Source organism: Etheostoma spectabile, chromosome 13 (assembly GCF_008692095.1).
Source record: "Etheostoma spectabile isolate EspeVRDwgs_2016 chromosome 13, UIUC_Espe_1.0, whole genome shotgun sequence".
NCBI lineage: Eukaryota > Metazoa > Chordata > Actinopteri > Perciformes > Percidae > Etheostoma > Etheostoma spectabile.
In genome coordinates, this window is record NC_045745.1 from 25,490,387 (window position 1) to 25,511,834 (window position 21,448).

Genomic DNA, 21,448 nt, shown 5'->3' on the forward strand with positions numbered 1-21,448 from the left:
CCACAATAAATCTAATGTTACGTACCCCCCCACCCCCTCCCCCCGCACCCCCCATCCAACTGCACATGACACTGGGAACATGTAACTGCCTGATTCATACGGAAAATCTCTATCAGCGATATGCTTTTACACCCGTGTTATTTTTTCCTGTAATGTGATACCCTTCTTTCTCTTGGTCTTCTTTGTGCAATTTGGATTTTGGCTGGTTGCACCACCAAGATACCAAGTCAGTCTGCATCACCCTTGATATAAACCAGACATTACAATGAAAGTACAAATTTTTACTAAATTCATCAGCAATCAACAGGGTCCCTGCACTGCAGGAGTTATGGTGCATGGGAGAATTTAGACATATAATAAGCCAGTAAAACTGTAATTATCAACAGATGTAATTCAGGTCAGAAATGGCAGCACAGAGCGGGGATGGGATAGATGGGTTGCTGCACCCAAGGCTATATAAATACATTATTTAATATTTTAAGATTCATGGCTTTTTACATGAACTCTAACATCAATTTTCTTTCCTCAATAAAAATGAAGATATATCACAAATGTATAACGGGACTACATGTTCTCTCCACCAAATGGTGTAATGCTTTCAGGTAATTAATAAAAGTATCAAGAATGTATATTTCTATGACACCTTTTTCCTGCTCATCTACTACTACTACTACTGTGAGTTCATTTTTCATGGGATGGTCCTAAAAGTTAACAGACACAATGTTAAATCACTAATAGAAAACAAACTTCTGGAACAGAGACGGATTATGATGATGGCATCCAAGATCAATGTAAAGGTAATGCACCAACCAACATGTCATAACAGGTTATTTGGATCTCCTAAACATCCGTGACAAAGTGCACACACGATTTCCAGACCGTCCTTTTCCTAGATGCCATTAACTGTAGAAAGCCACCCTGAGGTTGCTACTATGACCTTAACATAACTGACCTCCCAGCTGGCCAGTCAGCACAAACTTACACTGTGGAGCAAAACATTGTTTAAACTCACAAAACTCTATTTAAAATTCCGGTGGAGATCCCAAATTTCGTATGAAATAATGCACATACAAGACATGTAAAATATTTCCATTTGATGTAACTGTGGAGCCACAAAAACACATGGCACCTTGGGTTTGAATTGTTCATTCAGTGTAAACTACAATGAAGAGCTGGGACAAGCAGCTACAAAATATGTATGCCATTGGCCATTAATTAATAATATCTTTTGACCAGTTGGATACAACAGAAACAAGTTGTGGACACAACACTGACATAGCATCACTTTTTAAGGTGATTTAGCAAACAGTTGGATGGTTCTACGTCCAGCAGTCATGGAGCAACATTATCAATTATTTAGAGTGTCTGGCCACCTGATTGTAAGACCACTAATCACTCTCTTTCAGCTCCATTTTTGGTCTCCACCAACTCCAGAGGGAAATCTCTGGCTCTTTAGCTGCTAAATGATCCACTATGTTCCCCAGCTGTGTCTGTCTGCTGTTTTTGTTCAGCAGGTAAAGAAGCAACTGGACAGCAAAACAATGAGCTGAAACTTACTATAAGGCTTAGTTAAGTCGAGGGGAGCTGCAGATTTTTAAATGTCCAACTGTTCAGACCTAAAATAAACTTTTGCAAACTATTTAAACTTGGAGAACTAATCTGTACCAAAGCTTGAAATGACCACTCCAGAACAAACCATTTTTCATGATGACAGGTGAACAGAAATACCCTTTAAATTTAAAGGTGAGGTTATTTGCGTCATGGTTATGCACTGCTAGTGCCACATCTCTGTATACTGTTTTGTTCACCTCACTGGAAACTCACACAGAGTCCATTTTCCCTCCCTGAATAGTTAATTTCCATTGTTGCAACCAATGTTTACATCCTGCTGGAAGCCACTGTCTTCTTTTGTGAGCTGGCTCAGCTCCTCTCCTCAATGGAAAGTTCCCATACCAAGGTCTGTTGTCATGTTTGGTAACATTAACCACACCAATCTGCTTTTTGAGCTCCCTAATGTCAAGACATTCCCCATGAGGACAAAACAAAACACTCAAGCAGAGTTTCATGTCAAATGCTGATGCTTACCGCCTGCTCCTACAGGCTTTGCTGGTTTGTTTGATGTCATTCTGCTCCTCTCAGGGAGTCTTCAAGTGTACAAACTGGGTTATATTCCCTGTAGCTTGGGACACTTTTGATGAACTTGCTGACATGAAGACATCACACAGTACATCGCTGTGTGTGAAGATATGTGCACCACTGCAATCGCTGACAGGGAACTACTCATTTTTAAGATCAAGGCCCAGAAGAAGCAGCATGTTGGAGACCTCATCAAGGTTCGACGAGAGCCAAAAAATCATTGCGTTCCCATTATTGCCACTGTTTTATCCCTCCCATTCAGACTACTTTTTACAAGGCGAAACACTTTGAGCTTTTAAAAGCAGAGAAAGTTATATTAATTTGGAAACCAAGAAAACAACATTCCTTCCTCTCTCTTTTTCTGTCTACTCTTTGTTTCTCGCTCTCAAATACACACAGTGGCCTTGAAACAAAATTAATTAAAAACTGAGCAGAATAATTAAAAACTAATGTTAATAGGGACAAAAGACTAACTTTGATGACTTGACAGCTGATTTAAAAAAAGGCTCACTACTTTGTGTTTTTTATTTTCTGAAAGAGTTTGATCTCTTGCATATCAAGTTAAATTTTAATTTAGAGTGACGTTATTTTATATATACTAGGCAAATCTAAGTCTGACTACGTTCCTCATAATTATAAGGTTTTACATATTTGAAAGGGTATCAGCTGAGATACTTTACCTTCAGACAGGAGAAGTATCTCTTCTCCTGTTATCTATTTTCTGTGGTTTCTATGTGCTTTTGTTAATCACGCACAATTGAGAGCATGTGATTGAGCTTTTGTTTGAAGCTCTGATTTAATTATTGTTATTAATGACTTACAGACTATGATGGTGTGCAGAGAGAGAAGTAACAAATGAAATGGCAACAAAATTGCTGCTGTCATTCAAAATTAGTGGCCTAAAGAAAAAAATGAAAAGTACAACAAAATACTGTAAAAATACAGTAAAAGACAATCATATATGGCATTCATATATATATATATATACACAGCATATAATCTCTGAAGTGTGCGTAAGTGTGCATTAGTGTGTTAGTCAAGACCATTGTTGCAAGAACATGCAAGCAAGAGTAGTAAGGCCCATAATGAGGTCTCTAAAACTATTTGGAGCCACCAGCGTTTTGCGCTTCAGCTCCTAAAGATATGAATTATTCCATGAGGATGGTGCAGTTTATCTGAATTTCCTTCACACCATCACAATGTCCGGAACAGATTAAAAATTGACTCACTAGAGGAAAATAAAGAGCTTCTTCCCATTTTTCCCAATAGAAAGCAAACAAGTAATTGATATAAAACTTTTGTGTGACAAAATGTCTAAATCCCTGTATGAGTCATTCAGCCCCATATTTTACTTACAGTAAGTGTGAGTGCATATTGTGTCCTGATTTTTACATCGTAACATTGTTAATACAACGTTAAGGTGATGTATTCTTGAATAACATCTAAGGCTTTACATGTGCACACACGCACATGCACACACACACACACACACACATACACACACACACACACACACACACACACACACACACACACACACACACACACACACACACACACACACACACACAAACACAGGGATAGAAGACAATGAATTATTTTGAATGTGACTACACTTTGAGTGTGCATTTTATAGTGTTGTGACAATTCATGTTTTGGTTTATCAATCTAGCAAAAAAAGAAAGCAAATTAAAACTCACAACTAATTCAAGCAGATTCTTATATTCTATTGTACTCAAAGACAAAGAATACTCAGACAGGTCTCTGTTTGCTTTCCGAGAGGATGTGTTTGATCCATTCATGCTTCGGTGATGCTGACTCTTTAGAAGCCTGTCGAGAGAGGCAGAGGCCACTATGATCAATTAAAGTGGCACCACTCTGAATGTCAAAAAATTAAAATCTAAAACCTAATATCCCATTTTCTATTTCAGTCTTGTCTGCAGCCAAAGGTACTCTAAAGGACAACTCTTAAATCAGCTCTTGATTAAATAAATCTATGGAACAATTTTTCATCCTCAAAACCCTTTTTTAAATGACTCCAGGCAATTATTGCAGAGTTTGCCAAAGGTCTCCTCCCTCCTCTGTCTTCCCTCGCTTTGTCTCTGCCTCTTTTGCTTTCCCTTTGCTTGCATCACTCACATCTGCCTTTGTGAAGTGAATTAGTAAAAGACTGCACTAATAAAAGATCAGCGAGCCAGAGCTGACTGATTGAATTAATAAGCAGCATAATCATAGCTGATCTGTAACGTTATCTACAAGCCCAAGCAATAGAGCACTGAGTGTAGCACACGGGAGAGCGTCTGCCTGCCTGTCACATCTTTGCATCTGCTGTCAATCCCATCTTCACTTGAGATTGAGGGATTGTAACTTGTCCTAAACACCTGGCAGTTCTAATGCTTTCCACTCTCCCATCAAATTAAATTTGCCCCCTACATTATTATCCAATGATACTGTAAGTGAAAATACATGGGAAAAAGACACAAGATAACAACATGCTATTTTTTCTTATTTTGGTTCTTACTGAGAAACTTATTTTCTGTCCAATGTTTGAATACACTGTCCATTTAAAACAAAATACCTCTGACAAAGAATCGCCAAAATCCACAGCCGACACGTCTCTGCTGCTGTCTTTCGCCCACACAGAAATACCGTTAAACACCAACATGGTCGTCATGCCAGTAGACACACACTCCTCATGGCAATTAACAATTCGACACACTCATTAATGCTCGCACCCTTAGCTGTACCTCAGGCTGTGGCTGTGTTATTAATTTCCATGTTCTGTAGATGAATCTGTATTTATTTATCCATAAAATTCCTGTAAATAATTTGTGTTTGTGGGGGAAAGCAGCAGTGTGAAAGAGTCACTGATACCAAGTCTATTAACTTGTTGACACTTTGGGGTCAGCCTGACTCTGGGCTAATATGGAGTGTGACCGAGCAGAACCATCTTCATTATCCTGGCGTAATGTTTCATCGCTTCAGGCTCGTGCACTGATGGCCACCCGCCCATTTCTCTGCTTCAACCTCCCTTCTTCTATTGCATGGTGTCTATATCTTCTGTAAATGGAACGGCTGCACACCATCCACCATTTTTTCTAAGCATTTTTTCCACTGATTTCTAATTTATTTAACCCTCTGTCCATCCATCTCCTTTTTCTACTTCTATCTTTCTCTGCAGTGTCAGAGCTTTATTGCATCATCTTTCTGTGTTGTGCTTGCACTCATATTTCCTCCTCTCATTTTGCTTTGCCTTGAGATGTTGCCATCTGTCTGTACACTAGTCTGGCCTGACTGCTCTTGTATTATTTGTATATCCTCACAATTTTGTTGGGTGAAATTACAGTCGCTCTCTGTAATTTTCTCTTTTCTCTGTAGCACAACAAGCACAGGGTTTCAAGGTAACAGACCCGGGCCAGCATGGCATCTGTTGATACCTGAAATAATGTTTGATTGACTGCTGCTTGAAATGTTATTTTTTTAATTACAGCTATGTGAGAAAAGCAGTGTTATAAAATTCAAAATTGCATGCTAGGCTTTTAAGTAGTAATGAAATGTCAGCATTGTGCTGTGACGGGGAGTCAGGGGAACTTACTGGCATTGACATTTTACTTTATTTGCATTCTTTTCTGCAATCACTTTTTTTTTTATTATTTAAGCAAAAAGTGCAAAACATTGGTCCAGATGGCAATACACAGAAAAGTACACTACACTTACCGAAGAAGGCACAGTGCACCTACTCCACAATCCCTCCCTGCGACCAAATGTTTCCACACAAAAACTAAGTGAGGAAACACGGGGAGGAGGGAGACACAACAAGAACACAACAGCAAGAATGATGTCTGCAGCTCACAAACAAGACACACAGAAACAGACATAGACAAACTAACAAGAGGCATTGACAGGGAGACCGGCATAAGACAAAAAATACCAAACACACACACAGATAGAAGCAATAGGTCTAAAGCACAAGCATGGTTTTCAAAAATTCAGCATTGCTGAGCCAAGTGTCCAAAGTCTTTCCTGGCGCTCCATTAATGCGAGTCAGGGAGAACTTCATGTATATGACATCCAAAAAGGAAAGTATCCATGTACAAATAGACAAGTTATGAGGTGGTTTCCAACGGGTTGCAATCATTCACTTGATCACTGCACGTCCAGCAAAAAAAACACATTGTTGAGTTTTAGAGAGCTGAAGGGCACTTTCTAAGGTACGCCAGCAAACAGACATGTTGGGGCTAAACCAGGTAAGGAGGGGCCAAAGGACCAAAAATAATGTTTGAAGTTGGGAACTGGGAGGCCACCATCCTTTTTCCTCCTCTGTAGAGTAGACATCTTAAGTTGCGGCCGTTTTCCTTTCCAGATAAATTTAGATACTGCTGATTGTAATTTATTCCAATAACCAGAAGGAGGGGAAAGAGGTAGCATAGAGTTCACAAAATAATCCTGGGTAACACGTTAATTTTAACCACAAAGATAAGGGCTGGAATAGACATGAGGAGACACATCCATTTTTCCATATCTTTCAAAATGTTGTTCAAGGCAACAGAATAGTTATGCTTAACAATCTGGTTTAAGCAAGGGAAAACCTCAATGCGTAAATATTTAAACTGCTTAACAATTCAGATGTTAGCAGAGATGATTGAATTGTGAGCAGAATCATTTGATGAAGTAATGTAGACCTTGACCATTTAATTTTAAAGCCTGATAAGCTTTTATACTCCTCGCATAATGATAGAAGGTGAAGAAGAGAAGGAGAGGGGTTTTCCAAAAAACCCTAAACATCGACCACAAATAATGAGAGGTGATGCTGTGTATTACAAATGCATATTGGTGACACCATAATCGATTGGCAAATAGCTTGAGCCAACGGCTCTAGAAAGGGGACAAATAGTGCAGGACTTAAGAAACCGTATCAATAGGAGGAGGTTCATCCGGTTAAGACTTCAACTGAGGGGTTAGAATACAGAACTTTAATCACACCAATGAAAGTGTTACCAAGGCCCATCACCTCTAAGACTTCAAAGTCTGTCAAAGGCTTATATTGCGTCAATACAAAGAAGTGACATTGGGGTCTCACTGTCTTCTGCCGCATCAACACTGTGGAGAAGGCGTCTAACATTATCTGCTTCCAGTCTTGTTTTTATGAATCCTGTTTAGTCAGCGTTCACTGATTTTGACATGTGGGAATCAAAATGACGTACTGGGATCTTTGCAAATATTTTTAAATCAGAGTTAAGCAGGCTCAAGGGTTGATAGGTAGAGCCTTCTGTAGGATCCGTATCATTTTTCAAGACTAAGAAAATCAAGGCTGTGTTAACATCCCTTGAAAATGTGCCCTTCTCAACAGCGAAGTTACTCATGTCTGGAAGGAATGGGCCCAGTTGTTCCAAAAAAGTTGCATATAATTCAGGGGGGGATTCCATCAAAGCCCCGTTGTTTTTTCCTTTTGCATATTCTGCATATTCATATTCTGCCACTTTTAATTCCTCTATAGTAATCAATTTGTCTAAATTAGCTGATTCCTCTGCTGATAATTGAGTCAAGTCAACCTAATTCAATCAGCTCTCATAGTGGGTTTTACCCAAAGTCACCACTGATTCATATAAATTGGAATAAAATGTCTGAAAAGATTTATTTATCTCAACAGGATCAGTTCTAATATTACCCTCTGAAGACTTAATAGCAGGAATATCTGCAAAATGGTCACTGGACCTTAATCTCATGGCAAGTAGATGACTAGGTCTAGCACCCTGAAAGTAGCAGTGCTGTCTTGTGAATTAGAAATTAGAAATTCTGAGTTCTGTTTCAGAATGTTGTTTATTTCTTTCCTGACTAGTTATCCTTCTAAAGCTATTTGTTCAGTAAAATTAGTTTGCAACAATGTGTCTAATCTGTTGAACTCAGCTTCAAGGTTTTGTAGTTGAAGTGATCTAGCTTTGCGCGCATTAGAGCAGAATAACATGCTCCTAATAAAAACCTTTTATCGCGTCCCACAATATCCTGGGGTCTTCTACAGAGCCAACATTAATGTCTGCAAATATCTGGAATTTTGCAATAAACTGAGTGATGTAGGATTGACTTTATTTGCAGATAATTTTATTTACATTTATCCTACATGAGCTGTGCCAATTAAAGTTCAGGGAGTAAACACCTTCAAAATTATTATGTATTAGAGGAATAACAAGTATTAGTAAATTGTCCATTACGGGCGGCTGTGGCTCAGTGGTAGAGCGGTTGTCTGCCAATCGGAAGGTTGGGGTCCTGCAGTCCCATGTCGAAGTGTCCTTGGGCAAGACACTGAACCCGGTGCTGCGCATCGGAGTGTGAATGTGTGTGAGTGTTTATCTGATGAGCACCTTGTTTGGCAGCCTCGGCCACAGTGTATGAATGTGTGTGAATGGTGAATGTATCCTGTATGATGTAAAAGCGCTTTGAGTAGTCGTAAAGACTAGAAAAGCGCTATATAAATACAGCACATTTACATCCACAAGAATCTCTCACTGCCTTTTCACTCCTTCCACGCAAACTGTTATTTTGTCACTTGCTCTGTCAGGAGAATCTGCTTTTACTGCTTTTAATTTTGCTTTTACTGTAAGTGACACTGCATGGAAGCATGGGGAAAAATAAATTACCTTATTGTTCGTAAGATTAATTGACACAAATATGAAGAAGAAGAAGAAGAAGAAGAAGAAGAAGAAGAAGAAGAAGAAGAAGAAGAAGAAGAAGAAGAAGAAAATCAACCAGGTTCTAACTATTGATTTAAATCCAAAACATGACCTTTGTAACAAATCCTCCCCAATTCTCTCCCACATGTCCTCACTCCCTACTACACACACTGTGTAATAATGCATACTGGCTGCATCCTGAACTTGGAGAACTCAATTGTGAAAGAAAAATTAAACGGATGTGTAAAACTTCTTTTCCGGAAGCTATGCAAGTATTGACATAACATTATCTGTTGCAAAAAGGGATTAGGGTAAGCATTATTGTATACATTATAGCCATTCACTAATGTATGTTTTTGGTGCGTAGAAATGACAAATCTAAATCTGAACAAGATGTTTGTTGTTCGTTATGGTGTCACAGACAAACTTGACAGGTTCTGGTCATGCCAAACATCCTAATATGTCGTTTCGGAGACGTTTACAGGTTGAAAGACCCCAAAAATCTATCTCTCATAACATTAATGACTAAATCTAAGCAACAATCAAAGTTAAAGTTTAAGAAAGTTGGCAGGACATATTGTAAGAAGCTGGGTCTTCAGGGTCTTTAAAATCACTATGGTGCCTTGAAGTATTAAGTATGGTCTAAAAACAGCTGGAGAGGTTGTGTCAACACATCCCCCACTGGGCTGCACATTCCCTGAGCTCCCAGCCAGTGAGTGTGACATGATGAAGACCATCCTTGTTTTCTCTGCTGTAATTGGACGTCCAGTCTCCCTTGAGGTCAATCATGTTGACCCTGCTGAAGAAGAAGTTCAGCTGGATGACACAGAGTGTCAGAGTGACCTCTGTCTGAGGTGTCCTCTTGCAATGATGACAAAAAGAAAACTACCAAAGAAACTACCAAAATGTACCCATTGAGACAGACTGAGCAAAATGTAAAAGTATTGATTGTGAATTGTATTCCTCCAAAACTACTGGCATGATGAATGATGAGCTTTGTTTTATTTATTTTCATTGGTTTCTAGATTAATGTGCGTTTAAACCACTCTGAAATATTAGTTCTTCCAGCCTTCAAAAATTGTGTATTGTTGTGCTAGCATCAGATAGATTATGTGTATGTGTGTTGTTTGTACATCAATTGATAATTAACAAGCCTGGATGTGCAAACATAGAGGTCATTTTCATGAGGCGAATATTGTTTATCAATAAACTATCTAAAAGTGAGGGTGCAGGTGTGAACAGATTGCTGGTAGAATAACTACAGTTATTGCTGCTGTTACATAATTTTCTTTTTATTTCCTGAAGTGGTCGCAGTATAATTTTTCCAACCCTCAGTCAAAACGAATCTCCACATCTTAATGAGTTCCTCTTAGTGTGAAATAGACTGAAAACAACATCCCCCGGACTAGACCGCGGCACATACGGAAACTCCTGATGTTTTCTAATTATTCTCTGTCACAATCCATGTGTTAAGGCCGTTTATAAGCGAGGATGTTCTCTGTTCTGTCAAAGCTTGTTTACAGGTATACGTAAAAGCCACCCCTATGTCTCCCTGGCAATAATCATTTGCTCTCGGTTCTGAATCATGATCCTCAATGTTGTGATTGGCTGAAATGCCACAAAGGTCCAATGCATATCTAATATTTGACATGATTGCACTGTTGATGTGTTTGCCACAGCTGCCATGGAGATGTTAGCAATGCACAAGTAATGTCTGCATGATCTCAGAATGATTTATGCTCAACAAAAACCTTACTGTTGTTTTCGTCCGTGGCAAGACGTCCTTAACGTTGAGATTGTTGTGCCCATTTGACCTTTGCAGACTCTGAGTCTTGTCAGAGAAGATGATGCTTGTATGCTTTAATTTCCACCTTGAACCTCTGTAGCATTTAAACTTTTTTCAGTTTAGGTTTAGGACTGGTCTATGTGCCATGATTCCTTTTGCACAGGCCCCGTAGCTAATCAAAGCCTCTCTTTTTGCTTAGCTGTCATGCACACAAATTCCCAACAGCACATCCTTATTAGCCCCGAGTCTAAAGCGCACCAAAGTCAACTGACAGGCCCTCCAGACCCTGCAAGAGCAAATCTTAAGAAGTGTTTCATTGTGTCTGTCAGACACATGTGGATCTGAGCTGATGACTTTGCATCTTGTGTCAGAGTCTGTCTCCTCCCACCTCAGGGTCTGTGTTCAGGGTGTAATAATTTCAGTGGAGGTGGGAGTCAGCTGTGTGTGTACTGTGGCAGCTGCAATCACTTTGACCCAAGCAAGGACAAGCTTGATCTGAACTGAAGATCAATCACAAAATTTTCACAGGTGACTTTCATAACATCTCATCATCAGTACGTGTCCTAAACTTGTCTCAAGAAACTAGAACCAGATTTCAGTTTTCAAGCCACTAAGGTGCTTTTTTTATACTTCAGGGTGTAGTGAAATGATGTTGCTGTCAATGAATAAACTTACATAAATACCTCTTTTAAAGGCTGAAACCTGGAGTGCTGTGGAACAAAGATACAAAAATATACTAATTTACTGTAATGCATAAAATACACATGTAATGTTGATACCAGTGATTTCTCTCTGTTTTCAACTTACTTTGTAGTGTCACCCATTACAGTTGATATTTATGTGATCACATATATACACTGACAGTCTAGTATTCTACACATATTTTGTTCATTTGTTTCTATTATTGCTTTGCTGAACTGTAGTACTTTTATAGATTTGACTTGGACTTGAAGATTCGGAGACTTGTCTTACTTGTCTGAGACTTGAAGGCAAAAACATATGAGACAGCACAGTAACAGAATGTCTCAATAATATCCTGTTTTGGAATTTTGAAATGCAGCTTTCCGAAACCTGTCTTGAGACTTGTCACAGTCTTGTTCCAGACTCTACATTACATTAATATGTTGTTAAACTCATGTGAATCTTCTTATTACAGAAAATATGAAGCTCTTTGTAGGTCTTCCTCCTGCTGTTAGCAGGGAGATGAGCTTGCACTGGGGCTTATTCTGTTCATCTGCGGCTGTGACAGAGCCGATGGATTATTCAATAGTGTAATGAATGAGGTGTCAGAAACATTCAGCTCCGCTGTTGGGCAGAATGATTTCTCTCTGTCTACCTCTTCCTAGCTATGTACCTTGCTCTTATTGATTATGATGAGGCTTTTTCCTTTCTAGTTATTACAATATTGATCTCAGACAGATGTAAAAAGAACAGAGCGAACAGAGGAGTGAGAAACTAAGAGCAGAAGCAGCGAGAAGAATCGATGGGTTGGGACCATGAATGCGCACACTAAGCTGGGCTTGGTATTGCTGTAAGAGAGGTAGACAGTTTAAGTATACTTTTCTTAATGTCTTTATTATAGGAGGTGACACACCAGGAGGGGTTACTGCAAGTGTAACGTCCTCCACAGTAGAGAAATGTTTTTATGTTTGCATCCCCTAAATCCTTTTCCGTTTGAATCCTCTGAACCCTTTTCACAAGACTAGCTTTTTCCAGTCCAGTTCTAAAAGGTTTCTGGTGCTTTTTGATTTCATGTTTAGGGGTTATGCTCTGTGTTAAAGTTGAACTGAATTATTAAATCCCACTAACTTGTTGTCTAAGGAAGTATAACATGTTATAAAACTGCTGCTATTGTGCACATTTTCTCATTTTTCAAAAGAAGAGAATCCTTTTTGGATATTTGTGGAAATGGTATCTGAGTTTCATCCCTCTGAGTTAAGTATTTTCATGGCAGCAGGTAACTGACATTTGAGTTGCTATAGAAGATGTCAACTGCTATGGACATCAGTTCCTTTACAGCATTCAATGCTATTTATTTTGCATTCCACTCGGAAAGTGGAAGCTAGTCAGCTTAGCTAACATTAGCACTGATTCCCATTAGACATACTTTTACTTGATGTTCTTTCAACATCTGCTGAGTTATTGGCACACTGTAAACCCAGATTTAGATTTATTCTTGCATGTTTTGTAAAAAGCATATCACATGAGTTGTTTGTAATAATCAGCTTGAGTGTGCAGAGGGGTGGGGTCATTTGAAAAAAAAGACATATGTTCTGAACGGCTTATAGTGTGCATTTATGTTTATATCTGGGTTTAGTTTTGTGTGGTTGATTTAGTGTTAGTGTTTATATACATTTCTTATTGCACCATGACTGAGCCCCGGGGGGGGGGGGGGGGGGGGGGGGGGGGGGGGGGGGGGGGGGGGGGCTGATGGCCTCTGGGCAGTGAGAAACTGATCAAATGTATTTCCACGGTTTGGGAATCAGAGACTCTTGTCTCTTGTGAGAAGCTCTCCATGCTGCACAGTATATTGGAACATTTCAATATTTTATGTTGATTGGTCTTACTGTTGTTTTAGAATATATGAACTGAATACATTATTCTTAATATCATGCTGACACAAAGAAAAAAACAATACCTATATATACAAACAAATTCTGTAGTATTGACAAGTAGCCTACTTTTGATATTGGACGTTTTTTTGTTGCAGGTTTAACTGTATATGCTGATTTTACACAATATGGCTTAAAAAAAAATAATTTATGTTTGCTAATGATTTTTAGAAATGACTATTAATGTAAACTTGATTTGTCTACTGAATTAACTTACTGCTCTGTGTTACTACAACTTGACCTGTTAGGTTTTACATTGTGTAAAAACTTAAACGCTTTAAGGCAACTGGTTTCTGCGCAAATTTCTAGCAAAGTCAATTAATTCGGGGATAACAGTGCAGCTTCCACAAGGGGTTTATCTCCCTTTACACAAAAGAGAACTTTGTCTTTACATCTGTCTGTACATTATTTTGATAAAAACATGGCTGAGTTTCAGTACTATCACATTTGCACAATAGTTGTTCTCAAATAAGACTTCACTCTGACCAAACCTCCCTTTAGTCTTGTGTTTAATTTAACTAGACTTTACGTCTGTACATTACTGAGGTAGACCTGGCTGTCTCCCTTCAGTCAGAAAGTCTGGGGAGGATGGCATCCCCTCAGTTCATTTATGTGTCTGTTTGCTTCCTCCTTAGAGCTAAGTAAAGCAGAAAGCCACTCTCCCTCCAAACTCAGCCTCCCCTAGTGTGCGACCTCAATTACAGAGGTGAAGAGATTACGGATCAGAATTAATACCACTCTTAATCTGTACACTCTCCTCTCCAACTCCCTCTATCTGCTCTCACCCACAGTCATAGTGTCTTCATTCAATGCCAGTTTTATTTAATGAACAGAAGATAGGTTGACCAATTATCTCTTTCTATCACACGAGCACAGACATCCACTTTCTTCACCTCTTCATTTTCACGACACATCACTGATGTTTGTCTGTCCTTCAGTCTCTCAAAGACTGTCTGCTGACATTGTTGTCGGTCCACATTTAAAAACGTTATCCTGCAACTTTTAGTGAGTCAACTGAAATCAAACTTTTGCTGTGACATACTTGTTAGTTGTACCCATTTGTTCCCTGTGCTACAACTATAATAAATACAATCAGTAACCCCACTCACTGCCGCCAATACATTATTTACACACTCTTAATCTAGACTTGTTAATTTTGAATTTTGTAGTACACATGCAGTACATAAACTAAACCACCCAGTCACTATGACACTTAATTTACATGCATATCAAATAGTCTAATATTTTAACATAACTGTTACCACTGCCATTACATTTGATTTATTGTCTTGTCTCAATCAACAGTTTTATTTCCAGATAAGGGATTACTTCTGCAAAGATTTGTTTGGTCATCTCGACTGTTAGTCACAGGGTTGTCAACTGTCATCCAGTGCTAAATTGGCTTATGAATGAAATCATCACATTTATGTACACACAAAATAAGAATTTACAGTAAGAGTGACGACATCACTTAATTGATGCCAGGTTGACAAAGATGGGGCCACATTTTCTTGTTTTTACAATTGAACTGCCTTGGGATGTTGTTTCTTGATTTAGCACCACGCATCCCTTGCTTTATGTGTAGGTTAACCCCCCCACAATTCTGTGCAAGGTTCCTCTGACTACTTGAAATACTTGACCTACTTGACCTAGACTCGGTCACATGCATTTTGTCATGACACAATGTCAAAACTCCCTAGGCGGTGTTTAGTTTGAGACCCAGGATGAAGATGAATAAAATCAACTTTTTGGGCTTTCTTGTCATTACATGGGTCAACTTCAAAACTGATACACATACAACTTAAAAGTCCACAAACATGGCTTGTACAGCAAATTACAATATTAAAAATGAGTAAACGTATTAATATTAGTAGATAGAAAATGCCTAACACAGATATCTTAACTTTGCGTGTGTTGTTGGAGCAGGGTCACAAAGAGAAGATACATTTAGAGGGTTTTTCTGTACTGCAAAGACTGTGAACATGTTTATGCAAGTTGGAGGAAATTAATGTTAGTTTTCTATTTGAAATTGTTACTGTAAGAGCTCAATAAAAACAAATAAATTCAATGGTGCAGGGGCTGAGAGGCATTAGTTCACTACTAATTGAAATGATAGTTTCCTGGTATTAAAGCTGAGGTCCCCGTTCTCTTGTCATCAACATGAAAGTGTCTCTTGTTATACTTCAGGCTATTCCACATAGATGGCTGGATGTTATGGATAGTGTAGCAAAACGTCTGTTGGAATGCATTTGTGCATTTATGTATGTTTTTTTTTGTTTATGATCAGGAGGGTGGAGGGTTGAGAAGGAGGAGAGTATGAGAGAGGAAGGAGAAAAAACCCACATCCCTTCAAAAAAAGGAGGATTTACAGCTTTAAAGCCCACGGCGATACCTTTATCGCTGAGATATCCCATCTCTCCTTCTTCCTCACTCCATTCTTATATCCCTTCATCCCCCCATAATTCTCCACATTCCCAAACATTTTGCTGTGTTCTCTTCAGTCTATCTCAGCAGAGACGACCAGAAATGAATCCATTAAGTTGCATAATTTACCCGCAAAGCAAATGCCTTGGCCATTGTGCATGTTTCAATGAAAAGGAAGTGCTTTTGTGTAGACCTCACCCTACCAGTCTGTACGCTTTTAAGGTCTGATCACTGGCGCTGGTGTACCCAAAGGGCTGAAGAATCAGCTGACCTGCCCTGAGATGACTGTTAATGAAGAAAAAAAAATCACACATGAACATGCATTTAAGCTCAAACGTGTATGTTTCTGGTAAAATTGTCTAATGGGTGTCTTGGTAAGTGTCTTTGGTTAAAGCTATTTGCAACATAATATAGTGGATCTGTGGGTTTGTGTGCCAATATATCTGGAAGACATAGGGCTGTCATTTCAATCTAACAAAAGTAAGTGCAGTGACATCATCAGAGACACACTCTGGGTGGCATTTATAATGCCATAACAGTCTGATTTTGTGTGCATGTGAGTGTTATGTAGCAGTGTGCTTGTGTGCATGTCCATTTATATGTGTGCATTTTCCAGTTGTATGAACATGAGCACTTTACATTTTAAGGTGGATTTTTTAAACCTCATGGTGAAATACAACCAATAGAGAGTCTAATTTAGCTTGCGTAAATTTTTTCAGGAAGACCTACCTTTGAATCAATGCACTCCTAAATGAATTCAGCTGTTATCCAAATAAATGTACAATTTATCATGCTGTGTATAACTGATGCATATCTGCAAGTAGTCTCTCCTGACTGAAGTGTATCTCAGTGTAAATTCTTTCAGGAAGACCTAATTTTCAATCAATAATCTACCTAATTCGCATCAGTTGTTGGTTCACCTTCCTGCTAAACCAATCGGAATCGTACACAAGTTTCAAGGGCCAATCACAGAGTCACAACCCTGCTTTAAAAAATCTGCTTCTCCCCTTGCTATTCAGCTGTTATTGCAGGCAAAGAGTGCAACCCTCCACCTCCCCTTTTACCTCCAGTCATCTACTCCAGCTGACCGGTCTGGAGCCTCCTTTGGTCTGGTTTTCGGGCTCCTTCGTCATCACCACTGATGTCTCGATTTCATCGGGGAGTCTGATGGTTCTCTGCCCTATATGTATAAATTCAAAATATTTGTATAGCAACGGATTCTAATCGCCAAAGACTTGTACATTTTATTGAGCTGTACAATAAACCTGATTTGGATATCTGCAAAGATGTCTCTCCTGATTGAACTGTTTTAAAAGAGACTTAGAGTTTACATCCATGCTAACAACACTGTACGGCTGTAAAAAGGAGCAGCGGTGCTTTAAGCTAAATGCTCTCTTCAGCTGCTGATGCGGAGGCAGCTGCTGACGTCATTAACACCACGGTCTCACGACTCCAGACGCAGCAGCCCAACGCCTTCATTACTATCTCTGGGGATTTTAATCATGCTTCTCTGGATAAATCCCTCCCGGACTTTAAACAATATATTAACTGCCCCACAAGAGAAAATAAAACTTTGGACCTCCTGTATGCAAACGCTAAGGATGCATACAGTGCCACTGCCCTCCCCCCCTTGGCAAATCAGATCACAATCTTGTCTTGCTGTCTCCCATGTATGTTCCTTGTGTCCTGCGGCAGCCTGTCCACAAAAGGACTGTAAGGAGGTGGACTCAGGAGGCTGAGGAGGCACTGCAGGACTGCTTGGAGTCTACAGACTGGAGCGTGCTCTGTGAGCCACATGGGGAGGACATCAACAACATGGCTGACTGTATCACAGAATACATTAAGTTCTGTGAGAACACCACCATGCCCTCCCGGACTGTACGCTGTTTTCCCAACCATAAGCCGTGGATCACCAGTGACCTGAAAGTCCTTCTGAAGGAGAAGAAGACAGCTTTCAGGTCATGGGACAGACAAGAGCTTAGGGAAGTACAGCACCGACTGCGGGATAAACTGAGGGAGTGTAAAAACACTTACAGGAGGAAGCTGGAGGCCAGTCTCCAGCAGAACAACATGAGGGAGGTGTGGACAGGAATGAAAGAGATCACCGGTGGTGGGAGGAGAAGAGGACAAACAGCAGGCCGAGAGAGCAAACGAGCTAACTTCTACTTCAATAGGTTTAGCTCACAGCCATCCCCTATCCCTTCACCCTCCACCACCCCTACACCCCCTCATTGCCTCCTCCCCCCCATTTTGTTCCAACACCCCCCTCCTCCCTCCCTCAGCCCTCCTCGGTCAGCCCTCTCCCCCCACCACCACTACAGCACATTTCCCCTCCCCCCACTGACACTTCAAGCTCCCCCCCCTGCTTTACATTCACACCTGGCCAGGTGAAGAGACAGCTGGAGAGGCTACACCAGCGCAAGGCTGCTGGCCGGACGGCATCACCCCAGGGTCCTGAAGACCTGCGCCGTCAGCTGTCTGGTGTTCTCCAGTCCCTCTTCAACCTGAGCCTGAGCCTGCAGAGGGTGCCGCTGTTGTGAAGACGTCCTGCCTTGTCCCGTCCCCAAGAAGTCGACTCCATCTGGCCTTAGGACTACCCCGCCAGTGGCTCTCACATCTCATGTGATGAAGTGCTGGAGAGGCTGGCTTGGCCTACCTGAGGCCGCAGGTGAGTTCTTCTCTGGACCCTCTACAGTTTGCCTACCAGCCTCGACTGGGAGTGGATGACCTCTGTCATCTATCTTCTGCAGCGAGCTCATTTGCACCTGGATGTGGTGGCGGCACTGTAAGATCACATTTTTTGATTTCTCCAGTGCATTCAACACCATCCAGCCTCAGCTACTTGGTGAGAAGCTGCGGGGATGGGTGTCGGTGCGTCCATAGTCTCCTGATCACTGACTACCTGACAGACAGACCACAGTTCTCCGCCTGGACCGTGTTCTGTCTGATTTGGTGGTGAGTGGACGGGGCCCCCCAGGGGACTGTGCTGTCTCCTTTCCTGTTCACCTTATACACCTCAGACTTCCAGTACAACTCAGAGTCATGTCACCTACAGAAGTTTTCTGATGACTCTGCAGTTGTTGGGTGTATAAGGGATGGACAGGAGGGGGAGTACAGGGCACTGGTGGGTGACTTTGTGGAGTGGTCTGGTAAGAACCACCTGCTGCTGAACGTGGATAAGACCAGAGAGATGGTGATCGACTTCAGGAGGAAGGGAACGGCTCCGCAGCCCCTATGCATTCTGGGAAGTGACGTGGACATGGTGGAGGATTACAGATACCTGGGTGTCAACATCGACAGCAGGCTGAACGGAAGGTCAACAGCACTGCCGTTTACAAGAAGGGGATGACAGACTCTATTCCTAGGAATGGAGATCCTTCAACGTGTGCAGCAGATGTTGGAGACCTTCTACCTCTGTGTGGCCAGTGCTCTGTTCTCCTCCGTCATCTGCTGGGGCAGCAGCATCGGAGCCAGCGATCAAAACACTGACAAACTGATCAGGAAGGCTGGCTCCTTGACGGCTGCAAACAGGACACATTTGAAGCTGTGTGGAGAGAGGTCGCTGAACAAACTGTTATCTCTGGATAACCCTGACCACCCTCTCCACCCCACACTGGTCCAACAGAGGAGCAGCTTCTCAAAGAGGCTCCGACAGTTTAAATCCGCACGGACCCTACAGGAAATCATTCCTACCTCAGACAATAAAACTCTTCAACACTTCATCCCTGGGGGGTAGATGAGACTCTGAGACCCACAATACTACAATAAGGGCAACCGCACGACTGGGTCATATTTACAAAAGCTGACATTTTTGTTTTGTTTTTTCCCATCTTGTATATACTTAAATATTGTTCTTACATTCTTATATTTTTTTCTTATATTTTGTTATTATATTATATTATTTCAGTATATTGTATGTATGTATATTTTGTGTGCTGCTGTAACACTGTAATATTCCCATTTTTTTTGGGATCAATAAATATCTATCTATCTATCTATCTATCTATCTAACTCAACAACAGCAATGCCAACATGTTTAGCAGGTAAAATGTTCACCGTGTTCACTATCTTGTTGGTGTGTTAGTATGCTAACATTTCCTACAACTAAGTACTGCTGAGGCTGATAGGAATGTCATTCTTTTTGTATTTGGTCATAAACCAAAGTTAAATTGAAATGTTGTGATCCCACCAAAAAGACGGAAACGGAAACGGAAAGACTAAAATCCAGCTGAAAATTTAAGAGCTCAACAAAGTCCATGGAGCCATGTACAACATTTCATGGCAATGCATCCAATAGTTGTTGATACATTTCAGCCTGTAACAAAGTGCTAAACCAACAGACCATCAGATTTACAAAAAGATTTTGCCATGCTGAGAGCCATTGCACTAGCTAAAAACTCAATCAAAGGAGACACTGACAAGGTTTTGATTTAAAGTTTATTTAAGTATATCATAAAGTTATATTTGATGTAATTGCTTCAACAAGTTTTTTGGACAGTCCTTACAGCGGCTTTGCAGAGTTTTATTTTATTGATGTATCCAAAAGCAGTGTGGTCACAGATGAGAAATGAAAATATATAATGTACTTTTTTTGGAGTTTCTTAGCCAAGATCAAGATCAGATGCAAAACACCAACTTCATCACACATTCAAGTATCTAATGAAAGTGGCTGTTGGCTAAATAGAGAACTTGATTTTATAACTTGCAGAGATGGCAACAGTGCAGAATAAAAAATGTTTGAGTGTGAACTTCTGTTGGCCTATAAAATTACTGGCTAAAGCTTCTTGTTCATTCTTAGTAGTTCAGTTTCTGATTTGAAACTTTTATGACATTGTGGCTTTATTAAAGGTGCCCTGCTACACATATTGCATCACTTTGTGGTAAAGTCTATAGTTCTACCATGGACTCTGTAAAATCTTTTGTGGAATGCCTTGGTTACCTTTTTTGACCAGCCTTTGTAAGAGGAGGTAGTAGTTCATTTTCACATTAACAACATAACACATGTGGACCTAACATATTTCAAAAAATGCAAGTAAAAACGGTTCTGTGTGCCAGGGCACCTTTAAGCAATATTCAGTTGTGACTAACATTGATTTGTCTTTGCTATTGAAAGGGAATAGGAAAGTGGAGTAGGATACAATGTTAACCTTAAATTGTAAATTAGTGAACCTATTATATAGAACCCAACACTTTTTGTTAATTGTGAGGTCATGAAATTGACCAACAAATAAGAATTACATTCCTTTAATGTTTTTTTTCCATGCATTCTTCTTTCTTGTCAACACTTGTTGCCCACATTTCCCACAATGCAACTTGACCACCGTCAGTTTGGTTGTAGATTTGGGCATCTGTATGTCGGCTAATGTAGCCTCAAGCTGCTAACCTCAAGAGTTAGAAGTGCTAAGAAGAAGAGGGAGCTAAAGAGGTCTGGCAAGCTTACTTCTTTCTAACTCAACACCCCAAACTTGTTGTCTTCAGCTCAGATGGCAACCTCGAGTCTGAAAAGTGAAGCTGATGAGGAAGCGCCTTAAACTGTTTGACAGGGGGTGCTTTCACTGGTTGCAAAAGCAAGTCAATGAGAAAATGACCCTACTGCTCACTTGACTAATTACCTCAGTAAACATTTTCATAATGAGTTTTTGGTTCAGCCCAAACAGACAATGATTCAAGTGACATCCCTTGAGGCAGTTTATCAGACTTTATCAGAGGTTTTAAACATTATTTTCAGATTTGCAGTAGTATTCCCCGAGACCTATGAACAGCTTTGATGTATAAAATCTTTGCAATTCTCCCTTAACCGTCATGTCCTCAGATGGGAGTTG

At 40.3% G+C, this 21,448-nt stretch overlaps 1 long non-coding RNA gene across 1 annotated transcript in view; it reads right to left on the reverse strand.

Moving 5' to 3' along the window:
- The window catches only part of LOC116700341 (uncharacterized), a 273,867-nt gene that overhangs the window by 1,430 nt on the left and 250,989 nt on the right, over positions 1-21,448 (reverse strand). The window lies entirely within an intron of this gene.